We start from the raw sequence: 22,272 nt of genomic DNA, 5'->3' as shown, positions 1-22,272 counted from the left end.
TTTGAGTATCTATTTTAAAATATTAATAATTGAAGATCATAAGATAATGGTTCTCACATACAAAGTAAGAACAAAATTTTTTGCCTATCGCGTTTATTTTTCATATTCTTTTCTGTTTTATTACGTCCTATAATTATATATCGCGCATAAAATTTAATGAGAGACGCTCAGAAAAGAAATATCATGTAGAAATTAATTATGGTGGAATAATGATTAAGTAAAAAATGTATTGAAGAATGCTTGCATCATGCTTTCCATATATTGATTCTCAACGCTAATTAAATTCCACATTTATATATAGCGATAATCTGTAATATAATCTTTCAATTGGTTGATTGGATTTCAATTTTTAGTCAAATAAACTTTTATCAACTTTTTTAAATATCTTCAGCAACTGAAAAATTACAACATTTAAAAAATCAACAAAATATAAAGATTATTATAAAATAAGCTTCTTAAACATATTAAGAGATTATGCATTATTGCATAATAATTATAATAACTATATAAAACGCTACAATATATTTTTACACGGAATACAAAACTTTTTGAAGATACTTTGCTTGATATTTATCTATGTCTATTGTGTGTGAGTGTAAAAATTTCCTTTCAATTTATTGTTATAGAAAATATTATTGCAAAATATTAACAAATACACGCATAAAGTATATAATTTATTTTAATTTTCCTGGATTTTACATGTAAAATTTCCAGAAAGATAAACGCTGAATTGTGCCTAATTTCTCTTAGAATATCAGCGTTTCAACTCTGACAGTTAGCTATGTATGTACATATTACTTCAAGAATTGATATTTATATGCCAACAGTTCGATCACAAGTATAAAGTTTGCTGAATATATGGCTTACTGAACCATGCAGTTTGTGGTTCTTTCATTGTTATAAAATCGTTTCGTAAAAAGAGCACAAAAAGATTTTAAAGAATTGACCGGAGATGGACAGTGATTGAAAGTGATGTATTGATAGGTCTTTTGACATGCGAGACATACTATGTACACAAAATTGTAGTCTTTAAGTCTTCAGCATCCATCGATGCACCCATCGAAAGAATTCATCAAACATCACCGTAAAAATTCAAAATCTCCAAGATTAAGCATCAACGACACTGATTTTTCAATTGCTCCCATGGGCCACATCGATCATATCGATATACAACTTGAGACGAGTTTTTAAAGTTTGTATTGTACATCTCTGTTAGAGCAATCCAATAAAAGAATAATTCTTGGACTCGTGAAAAAACGCGAGAATGAAAAGAAAATAAAAAAAATTGGAGTGATCGCTTTTAATAACAAACTTTTTAATATTAATAAATACAAAATACACGCTGTGAAATTGCTAAGATATGGAAAAGAAAATAAGCAAAAAATGTAAATAAAAAAGTAATATAGATTCTATGGATTGCATCGAATTATATAAGTGCACATTGAACTACATATGAAATCTATCATTCGTATTTATAATATTTGCAAACTCAAACGCTTATAAGATGAACAATTACACTTATAATTAACAAAATTTGATATAATTTGCTTCTTTTCACGAATCAATAATTGATTTAATGACCAAAGGTTATTTACCTTGATTATCAACACATTGATTGCTATATCGAGACAATTCATGTTATAAAAAATAGTTATAATCATGCAATCATGTATTTTATTTATAAAAATGTTTTAAATATATCAAATTTATACGTATTTATATGTGAAATCGCCGAGAAGCAGAATCACCCTTAGTATAAAGCGGGCTGAAATAGAGCCCTTCCGTCCTCTATAACCCTCGAGAAATTTATTACCAGGAAAATATAGAGCTTATATACGAGTAAGAGCTATACGATTTAACGGCCGTTTATTATAACGTGCGAATTTGTTACTGCGTTCTCCAGCTCTACGTAACGAATATATAGTTATGAAATATTAAATATATTACATTATTATTAATAACACAAAAACTAAAAAAACATAAAAAGATATATAATTTAAGAAATTTTAAAAAAAATATTCGGGCTAGAAATGTATCATTTAAACAAAGAAGAATTTAATCCAGGTTTTTCTTCAGTTAAATATCGGAATTTATATAAAAAAATATCTGCTTTTCTATCTCCAACTATAAAATAAACAAAGATTTAAATTATTAGCATAAGCCATATATAAAATCTTGCATTAGTAAAACTAATCGTTGCATTCTCTTTGAATTTAATATTTTCTTTTATTCTTTCTCTTTTTTCCTCCATTTTTTCCGTTGTCATTTATTAATTATTATTCTATAATCTTAATCTATAATTTTAATATTTTTTCGCTATACTCTATAATTAACAACTTATTATATTTTTTAATTTTTATATATTTAACCTATTATTTGCTCCTCTTCTTCTAAAATTTAAAATTCAGAAAAGATCAAAGATTAATTAAATTCGGACTTTAAGCAACATTCACGAAAAAATCGATTCTCTTATACTGTTTAATTTAAACAATTTTACTATTTTTTGCTATACGAAATATAATTTCGTACGACTAGCTTCAACATTTTCCCGTCCAATATATTAGGCGTCTAACCGTTTTCAAAAAATGCACGATTTTTCGAAGGGAAGAATAATAAGGGAAAGGGATACGTTTCTACCGGTAGGTAGATCCGCAGCAAGCCTTTTCCCGGAGGTTGTTATCAAAAAATAGTCTGATCTGAGGCATCAATGGGTTATGAAATCGAGGTTAAATACGGCTGGGAGAGATATTCGGGATAAAAAAAACCTCGTAATTCTCTCCGCGAAAATTTCAACATCGCAGCTGCCGCTAAAAAAGGTCAGATTGTTCATGCACCTGAATCGCCCCTTGCTGAAGGGTCATAGGGTAAAGATTCGAAAAGAGTTCAATACTCTAGTCGGTTACTCGCTTGATTACACGTAATGATGGCCGATTGATATCAAAAAAGCTGCGGATCATATTACTCGCGCAGGTAGGCAAAGGTATAAAAAAATCCTCCAAAAATTTCTTTACTTTTTACTTTTTAAATTATTGCAAAAATACCTAATAATAATAACATCTAAAAATAATAATTTCCTTAATTAAACTCTCTCTTTATGTTTGAGATAAAACGATATAAAATATTATATGTGCATAATATGTAAAATAATACATGTACACATATATGTATGTATATAAACTTTTTAACTTGTTTAACAATTATGTATAAAAAATAGCTACGCTTGCAGATATAACATGTACATTAGAAATATAATACAATATAATAAAAACGGGTTTTCCTTAATCTTGTGATACTTTATCTGATATATGTGCTGAAAAAAACAATCTGACTACTATTGAAATGGAATAATTTTATTTTCGCGTTTATCATTAATTAATAAAAGTACGTATAATTTCTATCTAACGATCTATATATTCGTCGCAAAGAGAAAGACGAAAAGAGAAAGAAGTTAGTCGGCATTTCTGAGATTTACTAGTGCACCATAGCACCCTTAGTTCTCTAAGGAACAATGACTACTCTGATGATGACAAACGCCTGGTAATACGATACTCGGCCATATGCCGCCGCGAACGACCCTCTGGCATCCATACTGATACAATGAAGCGTGTACGCGTACATGCCGTGCAACCTTGCGACCAATAACGGAGCGAAACAACATCATCGGCCAACAAAAGAGGCCATGACCTGAAACCCCGCGGCTTGATACAAATGTGCAGATATGCCAGGTTATAGAGTTACATGTAGAGAGCGAGAGCCCCGAGGGGGTGAAAAAAAGCGCGGCTTCTCGCGATTCGAAACGTTCTCTTTGCCCCTCGCTGCCATTAGCGTAAAGTTCTCTCTTGTTAAATTATTAAAGAAAGAGTCATTATTTTCCAAATGATCGATTATTGAGATTTTTCAAATAATATATACAATGATAAGATTAATCGAATATAATAGTAATAAATAGTTTTTGTTAATTCAAGCGCATACATCAAAAAAGGAATATGTCAGAGATAAGAACTGCACGAAATGTTAGATTCTCTCTTTCTTTCTCTTTCTCTCTCTTTGTTTTTAATATTAACAATATAATTTAAACACTTTAATAATTGTACTTTATAAAAAAATAAATAAATATTTAAAAATAAGTAAATATTAGTGACATGTTGTAATGAGATAATTGCTTTTTCAATATTAAAGTTTTTAACTACTTAAAATTTTTTTCTTGAAATAAAAATTCAATGCAATCAAATTGCGTTTTAAACGACAGATGGGTACATCCTTTTCCATAATATGTGTGAAGCGTTTTCTATTACTTAACAAACTTTCAAAGTTATGCACTCTATAGCTATAGAACAAGAAAAGGAGCGTTGACCAGATGAAGGGTTTTCAGAACAAAGCTGTCAGACATAGCCGATGTGCAGCTGTGGCTGATCGTATTAAATATGTAATTATTGAATCGTTAAGTCTTCGTTCTTTTCTGACAAGCAATGAACGGACATATTAATTGACAAATTATCCTTTATCAAGCTTACTTTCTCTGTCATAATGCGACGGTAAAAAAGTAAACCTGCATATCATTGAAACTATCTACCTGATATTAGCCATTGCTTTTCAAATATTATTAACTTCTTGAAATATATATGTGTATATTTATGTATAATGTATATATATACATTTGTTTCATGCTTTAGACTAATTGAAATATAAATAATGACAGAGAGAACCGTGCAAAAACCATTTAAAAAACTTCAAAAAGTTTGTGTGAGATAAATTTTTTCTAATATTTGTAGATTAGCAACTATTAAAGAGTCATATAACATTTTATTAATTTATATAACAAATTATTAAATTATTTATGTACACATATATACGATACATCATAGTATCAAATCAGTAACAGTTCGATATGTTTCGCACGCACGAAAAATACGATTCAGGGACGTTACTGATCTTTTTAAGTCCGCGAAGCACAGAAGATTCTTCTTCAAGATCTTTGGACCCTTAAAAAGATAGTAACAACTGCATTTGTCATGATTAGCCCTTTTAGTCATGGTGACCCGCCATTATCCTCGTCCTAGGACGCGGCACGATCCTACAGGAGAACCCGCTGATCGCCGTTAATAATGTGTTCGCTAGAAATATTTCTGATCTTGATGCGATGTCTTCTCGCACCGTTGCATTAAACTTTGAAGAGAAAACTGTGAGAAAATTAATCAAATTTGGCTGAAAAGTATTAAAAAAGAATAAACTGACTTTTTTTATAACATATACACTCACATTTAGAGGCATACATACATGTACATGTCTAATAAATTAATATCCTGTGTCTTACTATGTTGAAAAATAGAATTATAATAAATTGTAATAAATTTTATTATATGATTCGTGGAACAGTGCAACGTATATTTTTGCGAAGCATATTGTAATTTGCAAACTAACACGAATATGTATATGATGATTAGCACGCGGAAATCAAACGATTATTACATAAAGTTAATAAAAGTTGATAGCATGACGTATATTATTTAACTACTTGTTGCATATAAAGTTAATTTGATTAAATTATTTGATTAAATTATTGATTAAATAATTAAATCTAATTTAATTCTTCTAATATAATTTAAATCTAATTTAATTGTAAATATCAAATCGATATGCACAGACACACACACACACAAAATTTAATTGAATTAAATTTGTATTACGTTAAATTGTGTTGTGCTTTATATTATTTATTTGTATATATATTTATAAATGCAATATTATTTATAATTTTTTTTGTTCTAACTTATGTACATAAAGAATTATACATTGCAAAATTAAATTTATGATAATAATAGAACGTTTGACTTTTTATCGAGTGGGAAACTTACATTACACATACATAACAGAAAAACATAAAATTTTTTCATTTTTTGATGTACGAAATTTGATATTGACATAAGAAGTACATTATTCGTATGTATTGAAAAGAGAAAAATTTATAAAAATATATTAGTAGTTATAGAGTAACTTGGAATGATGTTTAAAATATATGTAATTAAAATGTATGGTAAGGTCATCATTAATGAAATATGATTTAAATAATCTATAATTTCAGTTGAAAGTTGAAGTACTTGATTATTATCTATTACTAATAAAATAAACAACCTATTATCTGCGAATTCAAATTTAATATGTATTGTACTGTTCAGAGATATAAAATCCTCCGCGGATAATCCAAAACAACAACAACAGGAGACTGCTTTGTCCATGTATACACCTCGGGCTGTGCACCAACCATGCAAATAATGGTTATGCACAGTCGATTGTTCTCTACATATAAATTGCGTCTACATAAATTACATATACAATACTCAGCATATATATATCTGGTAAATTTCTATATATAAAATATAATAACATTTGTTGCGGAATTGTGTGTGCTAATTCAATTTCGCAAAAGCATTCATATTCCTAACGTCCTTCTAACGCGTTAAAGAATAATTATTTATTTTTGCTAATTTTATTTTTGTTACGTAAGCTTTCTGCCGTATTATAATTTTTCATATCACTAAGAATCAATGCTAATTTTACAATTAATAAGTATTAATCTGAAACAATATAATTACATATAAAAATAATTAAATTTTCAGAACTTTTTACATATTTTATTAATATCAAAGTTGCACATGCTTTTTCAATTTAATTTTAATTTCCCATATTCTTTAATGTTAGTCAATGATATTTTGAAATGATTTTTTCATTGAAATTTTAATTATTTGCAATATGTCAAAAGACTGATTTTTTAACACTGCGATTCAAACTTATGTTAATCATAAAATGTATGTAGCTGTAGAAATTAAAATAAATCTAAAATCATTGAATCAATTTAGTCAAAGACACACTTGGAATAACGAACCGAAAACTTTGTTGTTGTTGCTCTCAAACAGAAAATGAGAGTGCAATCATTCGAGAAATTAGGGACGACTCTTAACAGAGAGTCGACAAGCTATAGGTGTTATTTTAGGCTTCGCACACAAAGCATTGCGACTAAGTGAATCAAGCTTGAACGAGCTCGAATGAAAAGAGCAGCAATGGATAGAAAACAAACCTCCATCTAGCTTTAAAACCGATACTCCTCTTCGATATGCTTTTTTCGCGGCGAACTACATATATTTTTCTTCACATGCGAACTACATATATTTTCCAAATTATATATACTAACTAGAAACCTGGCTCAAATAAATAAATAAAAATAAAAATTTTTAATTTTATTTCCATATTTTATTTCCATATTTTATTTAATTACGTAAATTTCTAACAAATGCATGCCCTTATACTATGATGCTAAAAAGCATGAAAATCTAAAAATTCTCTCCCATCTGCGGTAACTGAAACTATTACAAATTGTGCTTTGTGTATGAAATTTTGCTTGATAAGACTGAGGGAAAAAAACGTACTTTCCATACAATTTTGCAATTTCTCACTCTGGGAATGACAGATCCCTGTGTATGTGTATATACAAAAACTGTTTTATATATTTCTTGTTTATAGAAACAACTGTGCGAAACACGACACCCTCGTGACAGCCACCCCACCTTTCCGACTCGCTTCTTTGTGAAGAAGGCTCGCTCGCAAAATCCCAGAAGCACCTATTGTTGACGCAACGTTGCATTCTCAGATCGATCGACAAGGTAGAATAAAAAGAAGAAGAAACGTCCGTCCTTCATTATGGAATTACGTAACTGTAAATTGAGCAAATACAACGGGCGCACCCTTGGTCCGCGGGCCCGAGCTTGTATTTTGCCTGTGCCACCGGATCCCTACAGTGTGGCCTGAATATCGAATTACGAGCAACCAAAGTAACTCCTATCTGAACGAGACATCTAACGAGAGAAGAAGTTCCCGGGACGTCGTATAAGCATCACCTGAAAGAACAGGAACAGTATTGTTTGTGTTGCATGCGCGTGCATAAGAAGAGATAGGAAACATTGCGCGTTACAAGGTATTTTCAAGCTCCCTGAGAAAGGTTCGCGCCATAAGGCTCGAGCATTTAACTATTAAAATCACATAATTTCTTTTATGTATTATAATTATCTTTTATTTAAATATCATTCCACGGAAAAATAATTGATAGATAATCCTCATCATTGAAGCTAATGAAAAATTTTTTATAATTGAAATTAAAGAAAGTTAAATTATAACTGTCATTGCTAACACATCTCTTCAATTCTAAATAAAAATTACATTTGGCATCTCATTTAAGAGTTCTTCAACTTTTTCTCTCTCTGTGGTTCCTCCTTTTCCTTGCAATATTCTTTTTATCTAAACATTTAATGCAACCCAGGAAACTCAAGATGTCGTCGTAGCGGATAAACAGCCAGAATAAGATTCAAATCCGTATTAATACGAGACATGCATCGGTCGTCACAAAAGAAACGTACGACATTGTTTGCTAAGTGGAGCATTTACACTCGAAATTCGCGCCATGTCATGCTATTGAGATCAGATTATCCTTAGCCAGGATTACATAGGTCGGATTCTCCACAACGGGAGTGGTGTCGGGATACGAGCTAATTCTTAGGATGCTACAAAATTTATCGATGCGCATAAGACCCTCACAATGACACTATTGAAAGTGCTAATAGATACATTCAGGATGGCGATGAAATTTATCATGGTGGTCGTGATGGTTTGCCTTGCCTTTTTCATCTTATTTCCATTAAGAACACGGAATGATAATAATCATATCATTAATTAGCCTTTCTAAAATTATTAATTGCTAGCGAATGATCTAGCTTACGTAAGATTGCAACATTGATATTTATTTTCAGCAAGTTGAAAAAATTCGCGAATATTAAAAAGTACATGTTCATTTCTAAATAACAAATAAATTCTATTTTTGACAATATATTCCCACATCTAGAAAATAATTTAAATATAAGTCCCGGCGGAATCAATCGAGAAATTTCCGAAGTTTCCTGTGATAGGGGATTTTGATGATATTGTATTGGTAATTGCATGAATGACATGTGTGTGCCCTGTTCTGCAGGATATGCTGTCATGATATTCTGAAGAACTAATTTACAGGGTGGTGGTATAGGATAGCAACGCTGATGAATACAATTGTTGTCGGTTATTGTGACGCAATAATCGAATACGCGTCTTTATCATTTACTTGTGTTTGGGGTTCAAATAATAAATCACGCTTTATGCGTTATCTTTTTTTATTGATATCCCCCTCTCTCTCTTTTTCTCATTCATTAAAAGATATTAAAAAATATTTATTAAAAATATCCACAAAATCTCTATAGAAACACATTGGCAAGAAAAAAAAGAAACCTACTTATTATACTATTACTATTAGCTATTTACGAAAATTAATTGAGAATATACTTGATTATAACATTTTACATATTTTGCTCTTAATTGCTTGATCGTTTAATTAAAATATAGAAATAATTTCCTTCGCACGAAAAAATACTTTTATTAGATTCTAATTTAAATTTCTCGAGTTCAGTGTCTTCACGTGATAATTATATGTATATACAAATAATGTGCGAAAACCGGATCTGGGAAAAGAAATTGTGATTAAAACTAACATTTTCCTTCGGATATTATTCCTGTAAAATTATAATTATTCATAGCTTAGTACTAACGATGTATATACATCATGTGACGCAAAATTTTCATTGCATATATTTGCATGCGTTTATAAGTTTCTCCGCTTAATAAATTAAAAGAATGAGCTTCCGTGACTTAATTGCAATGCTCTAAATTCTAAACGAATCCCACGATAATCGTTTTCAATAAATAAAGTTGTGTTAATTGCCATCGCAATGTTATCGCGAAATGAGTACGCCTACGCGAAACAGAATACAAAATGGTCAAAGCCTTGATAGTAAAGAAAACATGATTTAGTTACCCTACTTTATGTTTCCTGCTTGCATTGCACATTTCTTCATCGCACATATACATACATGCGCACACGCATGTAACGTAAACTAATAAGGTTTAAAGATTATCATATCATTAATATTTATAATATTTCAGTTCATTAATAAAAATGTAAGCAGCATTTTTTAATGCTATGATAATTTAATTCGATATAAATATACACTATATCGCACAACATAATATATCCAATAATACACACATATATAAATTATATATGTTTATAATTAATATAATAAATTAATATAAAATAACTATGTATTTCTATTTGTATCTATGTATCTTCGTACATATCTCTTAGCAATAGATTTTAAATTACTCTATGCGTTTTAATATCTAGTGATTGACATACATTTGATACAAATCAAATATATAGAAAATGCATATATTTTATATATTAAATAAATTTAATATAACAAGAAAAATATAAGCTTTATATACATGTAAGAAATACTTTATTTTAGAAGTATAAGGAATAAAACAAATTTATTAAAAATTGTGAGAATTTTATTTATAATGATAACGAATAAAAAGATATAAATGAGAATAGCATGAGATATTAAAAGAACAATCCAATATTGTACGAGAGGGAACGGATTAAGATACCAAATATGAAATTTCGATATTATTATTAAAAGAAAGGTTCAAAGAAACGATGTTACTATGTACATGTATATGTATATGTATATGTATATGTATATGTGTATGTGTATGTATATGTATATGTATGTATATATCTATGTATATACTGTTAGAAAAAGAAAACCAGCCGTGCTTGACAATAGAATCGCATAAACTGCACGTCACCCTGTTGTGTGTAAACTCGTGGGGCGCAGCGCGCGACAATTGGTGACAACACGTCGACAAAGCGTCGGAACGAGCCAAAACCGAAAGAGCAATGTGATAAATGGTAACAGATTCGAGTTGCACTTGGAACCGAGCGATTACTCGAGTCAACTTTATTCATCACTTTTTAACTTTGCCTAATTCAAGCAAATATTTATAATGTATTAATAGTCGATAATAGAATAATTATTGTTATTGTAAAAATTTGCATAGTAAAAAAACAAATTTATTATATATATAGCAAATAATTAAAAAATATAATTTTCTATTTTTATGACATAAGAAAGTATTTCTCTCTTATCATAAATAAAAAAGCACTAATATAAACACATTTCGAATATATTGTTTCGCTCCTTATTTAAAAATAAAAATTAAATTTAAAAATTAAATAATAATCTAAACTTCTCAATAATCTTTTCTTTCGTTAGAAAAATAGTGAAAATATGATGCAACTTTATGTCATGTCTTCTTGTACAAATTCGAGAGATATTCTACTATAATACTAGCGGTACGGTTTGTGAACAAGTCATTAATCACGACCATGGGTCCCCGTTTCTCCATCACGTCAGGGGTAAAAGTGGAGAAAGATAAAAAGAGATCGTAGCACGTTCGCGGCAAGCAAAAGCCTCGAGGTGAGCTCCTCCATAACGGGCAATAATAGAGCTGTAACTGTAAGCGGGCGCAGCTAATAGTAGCAATGTTAAACCGAACGCTGTAAGCCATGCAATACACGTTGTGGGAGAGTTATGTGTTTGTGTGTGCTACGTGTATGTATGCACGCGTGCGACAAACGGAAATACGGTCCGAAAACATGGCTATCGGCAGATCACAGAAAACATTCAACCAACCGACTTTTTTCTTTCTTTCTTCTTTCTTGCTTTCATACATTTGTCAAATCTGGACAGCGATATATCCCACAAATGCGCTCTGTCGTGCCGCCTTCATGCCATCAGAATCATATTCAACAAGCTCGATATATTTTGCTATTTATTTATCTCTAAACATACTCTAGAAATTGATTCTCTAGTAGTGCTGTAGTAAAATTTATTCCACGTATCGCGACATTACGTATCGTAATAATTTTTTTTATACGAATAATAATTTTGAAATCTGGCGAAAGACGATTCAGTTTAACTTTCAAGCAAATTTATATAAAGTTTGCGAAACTATTCGAATGATTTTCTCCGCGTTAAGAGCAAGTATTCACAAGCGTGTAGTATGTACCTTTCGTCTCTTTCGATTAATGCGATGCGGCAAATGCAGGAACCGCCAAATCATTTTTGCGCACACAGAACGCGGCACAATATGGGCAATCGAGCGTGAGGGATGAGAGGTGGATCGGTATCTCTCCCCTCGCCCTGAAGAGATTCGCGTCCGTCGGTTTCTGTGCGGTAAACACGTTGTGTTAACGAAAGTAATGATGGTCCATCGCATCATTGATTTGTGGCTCCATTAGTTCTGGGCTCGTCGACTTCACACCTGGCCACTTTCCGCCTGCCCTTCCTCCCCTCCCCTTTTCGTAATTGTGTGTATGTATGTGTGTGTGCTCTGTTCGGTCCAAATCCAAATTACTTCTTCTCAAACAGTCCGTTAGAGTCGATCTGTTACAATTGTAACGCGTGTTTTCACAAGTAGAAAAAATAAATATTATCAAATATATTACAGAAAATACATCCGTGAATTTCATCAATGTGACTATATATATGAATGGATTTAAAATTTGAATTCGAAGTTAATTTACGCGAGCGTCAAAGATCTTTAATAACAGTATCAATTATTATAATTTATGATGTTCGAAAAAATACAAATATACATCGTGTATTCTTAAGTGTTATATTTTGATGTAATAATATATTTCATGAATACAATTTTCATTTTAGATGTTTATTTTCAATAAGGTAATAGTAATTATTAAAATGATGAAAAAAAGGAAAAAGACAAAGAAGTTGCAAATTTAATTTTAAAAATTATTTTTACGTTTTATCATAAATCAAGATAAAAATAGAATTGAATTTTTAAATGTATAACATTTACACGGTCTACACTCTCAGACATACAATATAATTTCATTGATAAAAATGATTTATAAACATAAATTGAATAAAAGTTAATTTTGTGTGTATGCATATTCTTTCGCTATCTTTCTACATCATAATTTCTTTAATGATTAAATACTGAAAATTTCTTAATAGAGAAAGAAATCGCTCTCTTGTAGTACACACAAATATCTTTCCACAAAACTTGCCAATATGTTATATTGTATGTTATTCACTCATTTCAAATATAATATCATATATTTTGTGCTATAATCTTTTTTGATAAAGTAGTAATATAAGTTTCTCAAATGAAGTGACATACAATTCTATTTTTTTACTATATATGTAAGACATATTGCATGTAAATTAAGAATAAAAAAGGAAGGACATTTACATGATTCTTGTTTTATGTTACACACATACACACACACACACACACAAAGAGAGAGAAAGAGTAAAAGCAATATTTCCTTCTCTATTCACGTTTCGTGGCATCATATTAAAAAGATGTGAGAAAAGCACGGGACACAATCATCGTGAAAGATGCCGAGGAAGATAAAGGCACCGCCCTTGCGAGGCCACCCTACGTGAATTCGGTCGACTATTAGATGAGGATCTGTGCCTGGTCGATATAGCATCCGTATAAACAACTTTGGATAATTTTCAAGCTAATTTAATATAATGGAAACTGTTTCTGCTGTTTTATCGAGTAGAAAACTAAAAATTGGATGGAATCGTTTTTTAATGCTACAAACTGACACACATTTTTGGGAAATCGTATAAGAACCATAAATCTTATTTAATGTAAAGAAAGTACATTTTTGAAATATTTTATCAAAAGCTGCTAAATGCTCTGCTCATTGTGAGAAGCAATATAATGATGCATTATTTCAAATCTCTAGGTCCTGCTCGCAAACATCTTGCTAAAATATAGCCTCACAAAGGGAACATATACACATGTATATTTCATTCTTCGATTGTTTTTCTATTTTTTGAATATGTTTTCTACGCGAATATGATTTTAATTTACTTTTTCTTTGTCTTTTTTAATTTTTTTGTGAACAGCATAGATTAATCACTTCCTCGAGTTCCCAATGATACAAGAGAACTAGAAAACCGGGGTAGAACCCCTGGTTTGGGTAAGGTCTAGTCGGCGTTCTCTGTAGTTTGATCGTGGGCGGGGCCTCGTGTGTGAAGAAGAAATTGTCAATGGACGATATTGTTGGTGCGGCTTTTCGGAAATGAATAATAAATGGCTGTGTTGCCATGTTCCGTAAATGCTTACGCAGATACTATTGGATACCGCACTTTTCTTTACTTTGGTACTACTAGTGAATAGGGAGATTTTTCTTCGGCACTCTTCGACACACACATTTCGCGATTAAATAAAGCCATTTATAATATTCAACATAGCGAAACAGAGAGAAAGAAAATTTATGGAATGCACGCGAGATGGGATTCTTAAATGTTTTTTATTACAATTTTTAATTGCACGAATTTTATCTTCTCTTTACATAATTATTTAGCACTTTTGCAATGAAATTTTATCATATCAAATCTATTCCATAGTACCATTATAATTTGAGCAATTGCCCAAATTTTTCACAAATCAAATCAAATAAATGCTTTATCATCAAGATCATGGATTTGGCATAGAAAAAAAACTGACGATAAATCAATTTAATACTCGATGTGCGCGATTCAAATAACTATTACACATCATGTACACAAGATTTCTTTTTTAAAAAGGAGGGTAGACCAGTTGTATATTTCTCTCCTCTTCCCTTTGATCGCCTAATTTATCTACTGAATTTCTTTTTATAGATATTTTAAGAATTTTAAGAATGTTGTATACTTCGCTGAGAATAAGTGAATATTGCAATAGTTACATCAGCGAATATGTCTGCGAAATGAAAGAAAATCAGATATTTTTAAAAGAGTACAATTCTGATGAAGACGTGAAATATTTGTATAGAAATGGAAAAGATTCCATAAAATTTATTTTTATAACTATCAAAATGAAAATATAATAAGATAATTACTTAGATTTCTTATATGCAACATTATATAATAAATAATTATTAACTTCTTAATACAATTTTTAAACAGTTATAAACAGAACAATTATTATAAACAGAAGTAACCACTTGTATTATTAAAATCGAAAATTCTCTCTCTTTCTCTTTCTCTCTCTTTATTATTTAATGATTATTAAGCATTTTTTACTTAAAAATTAAATTGCATTTGGTTTTGATAATGTAAGTGGTTACTCAGTTTAATGAATAAAAAAATTTAGCACAAAATTGAAAAATATAACAAAAAATTATTTACCCTCTGTAAATCCTTTTCAACAGTCTTTATATATTTTTATCGATTATCGATCGTTTCTTCATATGAGTTTTTATTCGAGTTTTAGTGTTTTACTTTACAATAACACATTATCGCTGTCGTCATGCGCATCACTCAGAATCGTGCCGTCATCATATAACATCGCGGAAAAAAGGAAAGAAAAGAATGCAACTTGTTTCATGGGACATTATCCGATCAACTATTGTTCCTATACGTTCAAAAGATCAAAGATTAAGAGCGGCAAGCCGCTGCACGCAGTAGCTTCCGCTCTGGAAAACCGAATTCTCAATGCCCGTCATCTGATCGTGACACAATGAAGATTGCTAATTTATAGCGGCAAGCCCCCATAAGAGATCTTTCTATCTTTCATTTCTCCATTTTTCTAAATCAATAAATTTTTATAACAAATTTATTCATCCATCACACGCATTTTTATATATGTGTACGTCCTATGTACAAAATACACGTTGGAAAAAGGTACATAAAATAAATAAAAATGAGACAAATTTAGAACAAGAAAGAATTAATTTAATGTAAAAAATATTATGCCATTGATTTAATATACATAAATATAATTTATTTTAAAAATAATAAAAATTCCTCTTTCTTCTTCTTCTTCGCGAAGTGCTTTCTTATGTATTTTGTACACATAGTGCACATTTATTATATTTAAGTGTTATAGCAAGTAATTAACGAAAGTATAATATCGTGAAATTTCTAACATTTCTAAAAGTTCTAGATGAATCAATTTCTTTTATGGATCTATAATTCCATTGAGTTTAATTTTGCCATTTACACCTGGACGGGAAAAAGTCAAAAACCTACCTACCGCGACGCTTGATTCTGATAAACAAGAATAAGTAACGAAGAGTATCTTTTTTTTCACGTTTTCTACGGTACATTTTCCCGGTCTATGCGTACCTGAGCAGACCCCAGAAAACAACATCACCGGCATCTGGGTCCATCGACAAAGATCGGCCGCGACAAACAAAGACTCTTACAAAACTCGGCAGCCCCGCCCCCATCAGAACGAGTCAGAAGACTCAACAATGCCTGGCATGTTTTTCAATATTTAGCCATCATGACTTTTCGTCAGGCCTTTCGCCCGAAATCTCCGAGTCGAATTGGAAACTAGATAATTCAATTAAACGACAGCTGCCTCCGTAGCTATACGCACACAGGTAGGCCCCGCCATGAGATTATAGAACGACCGTGAAGACATACGAGATAGAAGGGAAAGGGAGGAAACCCACCCTCCGTCACGGTAACGGAAACCTTGATGTGTTTATTTGCACCGCCTATATTCCCGCAGAATAATCTGCGCATGCGTGATTAATTTTTTTTTCTATTTTTACTCTCAAATTGTCCAATAAGAATTAAACTTGAAACATTGAAAGTGATTGAGGGAACATCTGTTTAAAATAAATGTTAGAATATATATATATATATATATATATATATATATATATATATATATTAAAATATATATATTATAGTGAAGTAATATTACGTAATATCAGTTTTACGAAAATAGTGCTAAGTCTTTACATATTACGTTTAATTATTCGCAGATAAAAAATGCTCTGTCAAATGATGATTTTAGACAATCAAATCATTAGCGATAATAGAACGGACTATTTAAAAATACTACCAAAGTGAATTCTACTGACAATTGATAACAAATTTCTATTAGGATTTATATTGGTCTTCCAAGAAAAAGAAACTTGAATTTTAATTTGTTCGTCTATTATACTTTTAAATAATTTTTCGCTAGACATTTTCTTTAAGTATTAAAGCACGGTTTTATATTAACTCTACAAATAGCTGATTAATAATTCTAAAAAAAATTATAAATAAAATTATAAAAACTACTGCTTAATATCTCAGAACGACGACTCAGACGACTCTTTAAAATTTTCTTGACTTTATATGATAGCGATCTCTAAGACAATCCTAAAACACGATAAAGATATAAAACATCTTAAAATGAATCAATATTTTTGTTACATTATACATTTATAAACAATATTTTTTCTTTTTTTGAAGAATTTGAGTTTCAAGTTTTATAAATTTTCAGTGTATTCAAGACGCATTCGTCATTCACTATGAAAGTTTTTGTGGTCGATGATCTACTCATTGCATGCATAATAGTAGATTTTTTCTATATTCTCAGAACGGCTCTTTTCCAACCTACATATTAGAAAAATATACCTGCTTACCTATTTAGCAAGAAGAATTTTCTTCGTTGAAAAACATTATTGCTGGTTTTTTAAAAGCAAATTTTGATTTTTTTTAATACCGAAAATAGGAAAAAGTAAAGTATAATCTGTAGATAAGGAAGATACAAAGTAAAATAACAATACTCTTTAAAGCATTAACTAAAATTTGCTTTTTAAAAAACAGCAACAATGTTTTTCAACAAAGAAAATTCTTCTTGCTAAATAGGTAAGCAGGCATATTTTTCTAATATGTAGTTTGGGAAAGAACCGTTCTCAGGAGATAGGAAAAATCTACTATTATGTATGCAATGAGTAGATCATTGACCACAAAAACTTTCATAGTGGATGACGAATGCGTCTGAATACACTGAAAATTTTTCACGAACTTTGCCGGTATGATCAAAGCAACGAAAATGACAAGAAAAAGAACTATAGTAAGCGGCTTTTCATGGCAATCATCATGCCAAATCGTCTAAGGGTGGATTTTCACTTGACGCTCATTTTTAACGTCAAAAGACATCATGTGATCAAAAAATGATGAATTGGTATCTTTATTTTTAGTCGTGATGTTTTTTGACGCTAAAAAATGAGCGTCGAGCGTCAAGTAAAAACCCACCCTAAAGTTAGTGGCACATTTGGTACTTGCCTTTCCTTTTCTTTCATTTCGCTATATGTAACGTATACATTCGAAGTCTACTGTTTTCGAAATGCCAAAATCTGGATAAAATATAATAATTCTGAGAAACTTTATTAAAAAAACAAAGCCAGGAAAATGTATTGAAAAACAGATAAAACACATATATTGTGAGAACATCTTTTTTGTTCAACAATGGATGCTGTAAAGAAAAGAGTCTCTTGATTCATGTAAAGCATACTCGCAGAATTCGATCGTGTCGAGCGAACAATGCCGCTATATTGTGAAAATATTGATTGCAATCCAATGTACACTCAAGACGATGTCATTGATCTCGTAGCGATATTCTAAAGAAGAAAAAAGAAAGTATGTATATACACATATCATCTTCTCCGCCATGATGCGACAGCTGCCATGTTAAATATACATAATGCATCTAGCAGATTAAAGTATTCGAAAAATAATAGCTTTGATTTATTGCTCGTCAAGTTGTTGAGAATTTCCCGTGAAATGCGCATGATAAAAATATAATATTTACATTATTCAGACGTATATATAAATGATAACTGTAAATGATAACGTAAATAAAATTTAAAAAATATCTATTACATTCGTTGTAAGTCAAATTTCTTATACGCTTTTTTATTACCTATTATTTATTTATTATTTATTATTAAAATGTAAAGTTTCGATGGCGGATAATAAAGTATTCTTCATTTCAAAACTTTTCATTCAATTAAATTTATGTGACTTTTGTTTTTTAAACATTAATTATATTATAATTTATCAAAATTTGGAAAACAATTCATATAGAAAAATCTACTTTACTATTAAAAATTTACTTTATTATTATTATCTACTTTATTTAAACAATACATTCCCGATTTTTGATTCAGGTAACTCGTTTGAACGCTCTTTTTTCTCGCGTTGTCACGCGTTATTGAATTTTGAAGCGCAACGTGTCGCGACTGCAGCATTTAAATATTTTTCTCTCGAGAGAGATCAAGAAGATAGGGAGGCAGTCGGCTTCGTGCTCGGCAATAAGCTACGACGACACTCGAAAGTTAGTAGGTATATGTGTGTAACTCGAACCTGCTGACGTGTTTCTAGTCATTGTCCGAACTTTAAACGGCGTGACAAGAGGCAAAGAGCCGAAAAGAAAAAGAAAAGAATGTATACTGATCTCTCTCTTTTTCTCTCCCTCTCTTCTTTTCCTTTACTTCCTCTTTCTCTCTATATAATAAATAATAACAAAACACACACACATACATATATGTGTATTAACAAATATGCAGCATTCAAATTTGAATTTTGAGATGAACCTATCTATACTATATGTATTATTTAATACAAATATACAGTAAATATTCTTGGAATCTCTATCAGAAAGATAGAGAGAAAGAGAGAGATCCAAATAAAAGTATATTGAAACCTCTAGATACATATTTGCTAATATGCTATTAGTGTTCTTTATTATAAAAAATGGAAAAAGAGAGAGAAAAAACACGTTCCACAATTATCATATTTTATACTCGAGAATTGCAAATATATGACAGATGCATCACAGATCACAGACTTGCAGCTCCAGTCTCCTTTTTTGCCTCTATTTGTTAATTTTATGCCAGTAAAGATAAGCGAGACTGAGAACAGGAGGCGAGCGATTACGTAAAGTGTGGCGGCACCATTTAGCTCGACTAATTACGCGAGAACTATGGCAAAAGGGAGAGCAACGCGCGCATCGCATGTGACGTTTCTTTGACACGCGACGCCAACCTATTAGTAACGCACACGATCGGCATATGTCGTCTCTTGACTGGCATAAACTCTCTCGATTTTTTCGAACACTTATGTGCGCACGAGATAATTTCTGTACATTTATGTATATGTGTAGTATGCGTATGCGTGCGTGCGCACATGTGTATATATGCGTGACATTATTATGTATATTTTTTCAATAACATTATCTGATGTTCATGATAGCCAATAAAAAACGAAACATTCATCTGAAACGCGATTACTATCATGTAATAATATCAATAATAGAAACAATTACATGACAAGTATGTGTAATAATGTACTCATCCCAGATCAAAAGAAATTCTGTTCGCGCCAAACCAAATATACAAAGATTAAGAAAGAAATCAAAATCGAAAAAGAAATTGAAATTTTAACACTCATAATACTAGATAAAGAATATTATTTCTGTACAAAATAAAAATATTGAAAGAATGAAATAAACGCAATTAATTACATGATGCATAATGATAATATGTACTTCGAGGCTCTATTCACCATTTTCAAATAAAGAATGTGCTAAAAATTCTAAGTTAATAATAAATTAGTTGGCAAATTTATTTTTATTTATTATATAAAATTTCGACACATGCACCTAAAGCATCGACCAAACAGATCATCTAGGTTTCTTAACATAAATTTGGCCATCACAACATTCGCAAGAATATTGTATAATCTTTGTTAACTTTCTATGAACAAGGATGATGCGAACGAGCGTTGTGACCATCAAGTGGAACGTAATCTTACAATTAACCGGCAAATTATCGCGAAATAAATTGACTTCTCTTAAGCCTGTATCAAAGATTGTGCGTATTAAAGAAATTGAAAATTGAAGATTCGAATCTGAAACTGATTAGAACAAAAAAAACTAAACTTCTTCTTATCCTGATTGATCAAATTTTAATTTTCAATCTTTAATCTTAATTTTTAAATCATCAGACTAACATTGAAGATTAAAAACTATTAGACTACGCATTGAAGATTAAAAATTGGAATTTAATCAGACCTTAATCAGAATAAAAAGAGCTAAAACTTCTTTTAATTCAATTATATTGTATAATTTATTTTTTTATATTATTCGAATTAAATACTACACATACACGCATACACACACACAGAGAGAAAAACATTCGTGAAAAACATATATATATATATATATATATATATATATATATATATATATATATTTTTTTTTTTTTTAAGAAATATATTATTACATAATAATTTCATGCATATATTTCGCGCGTGTTTTGATTGCGGCATGAATGAAATATATATATATAATAATTATGGTCATGCATTTGAAGACTATTTAATCGGCAATCAAATAGAGAAATCAAATAGAGAAAGCCATCTACTTAAAATCAAATATAAATAAGAAGAAAAATGATGTGGCATATCTTGTATCAAATAATCATCATCCTTGCATTCACAGTGTGGAAACAACCATAAGGCAAGATGCGATTTATTCTGTTAGCAATTCTCTCAACATCAACCACCGTGAAAAAGACCTTCCTTCTCTCCGCCCCGTTGGCGCAAACAAAACGCCTCTCCAAAGATTCGCAAAATGCCCTTCAATAGAATCTATGCGCACATACACGCACCGCAAAAGTACGTCGAGTAAAGAGTGCACGCACTTGGCCGAACAACCCAAAATTGCTCGCGCGCGATCGCGTTTTTTGTTTATGGTCACTCTTGAGGTTCGCAAGGACAAAGGGTGCCCCTCAGCACCGATATTTTTGCTTTCATCGAGCATTTTTTTCTACCCCCTCCTTCCTCCCCACTCTTTTTTTTCGTGTAACACCCCTCTTTATGACAGCCGTCTTTTTTCGCGTTTTAAAAACTACGAGAGTATTGTCTCGATGTTCCTCCAGCTTGAATTAATTACTTATTTTCACTTATTCTATCGTGCTCGGAAAGAACCATCTCACAGAGAGTACAGTCCATATCCAAGTATATCAAAAAGCGCTTTAAAAAAGCTTTATTATTCTAGTGCACCCACTAAAAAAAATTATGATTTGCGCGTCATTCTTCATCGAAAAATTCTTTTTAAGCTTTGGCAATTAATTCTAATAAATTTCGGATTAATTTATAGATTTACACACACATATATAATATTCTAACTAGAAACATAATTATTATATGATAAGATGCAATTATTATTTTTATTTAAAAGAAGATAAACTAACAATAAAAGATAAAAGAATAATTTACTCGTTCCTGACATACATATGCGATATTGTTTGTATATTTAATAACGATTTAAAACTAATTTAAAAACGATTTATCATACGATATATCGTATATTTCAAGCGTTTAATTTATATATAATGTGTGAATCCTACATCTTTACATTAATTTTTTTAAAAGTTTCATATAAAATATTTTTATTTAAAATAAGTAACAGCGACTTGTACGCAGCATATTCGCAAGTTATGAATTGATTGATAATTATTTGATATGCTGTAATCTAAAT

Source organism: Camponotus vicinus, unplaced genomic scaffold (genome assembly GCF_025532165.1).
Source record: "Camponotus vicinus isolate PSW18456_S1 unplaced genomic scaffold, iyCamVici1.0 SCAF_5, whole genome shotgun sequence".
Classification (NCBI taxonomy): domain Eukaryota; kingdom Metazoa; phylum Arthropoda; class Insecta; order Hymenoptera; family Formicidae; genus Camponotus; species Camponotus vicinus.
Note: the sequence above shows the minus strand (reverse complement) of the source record.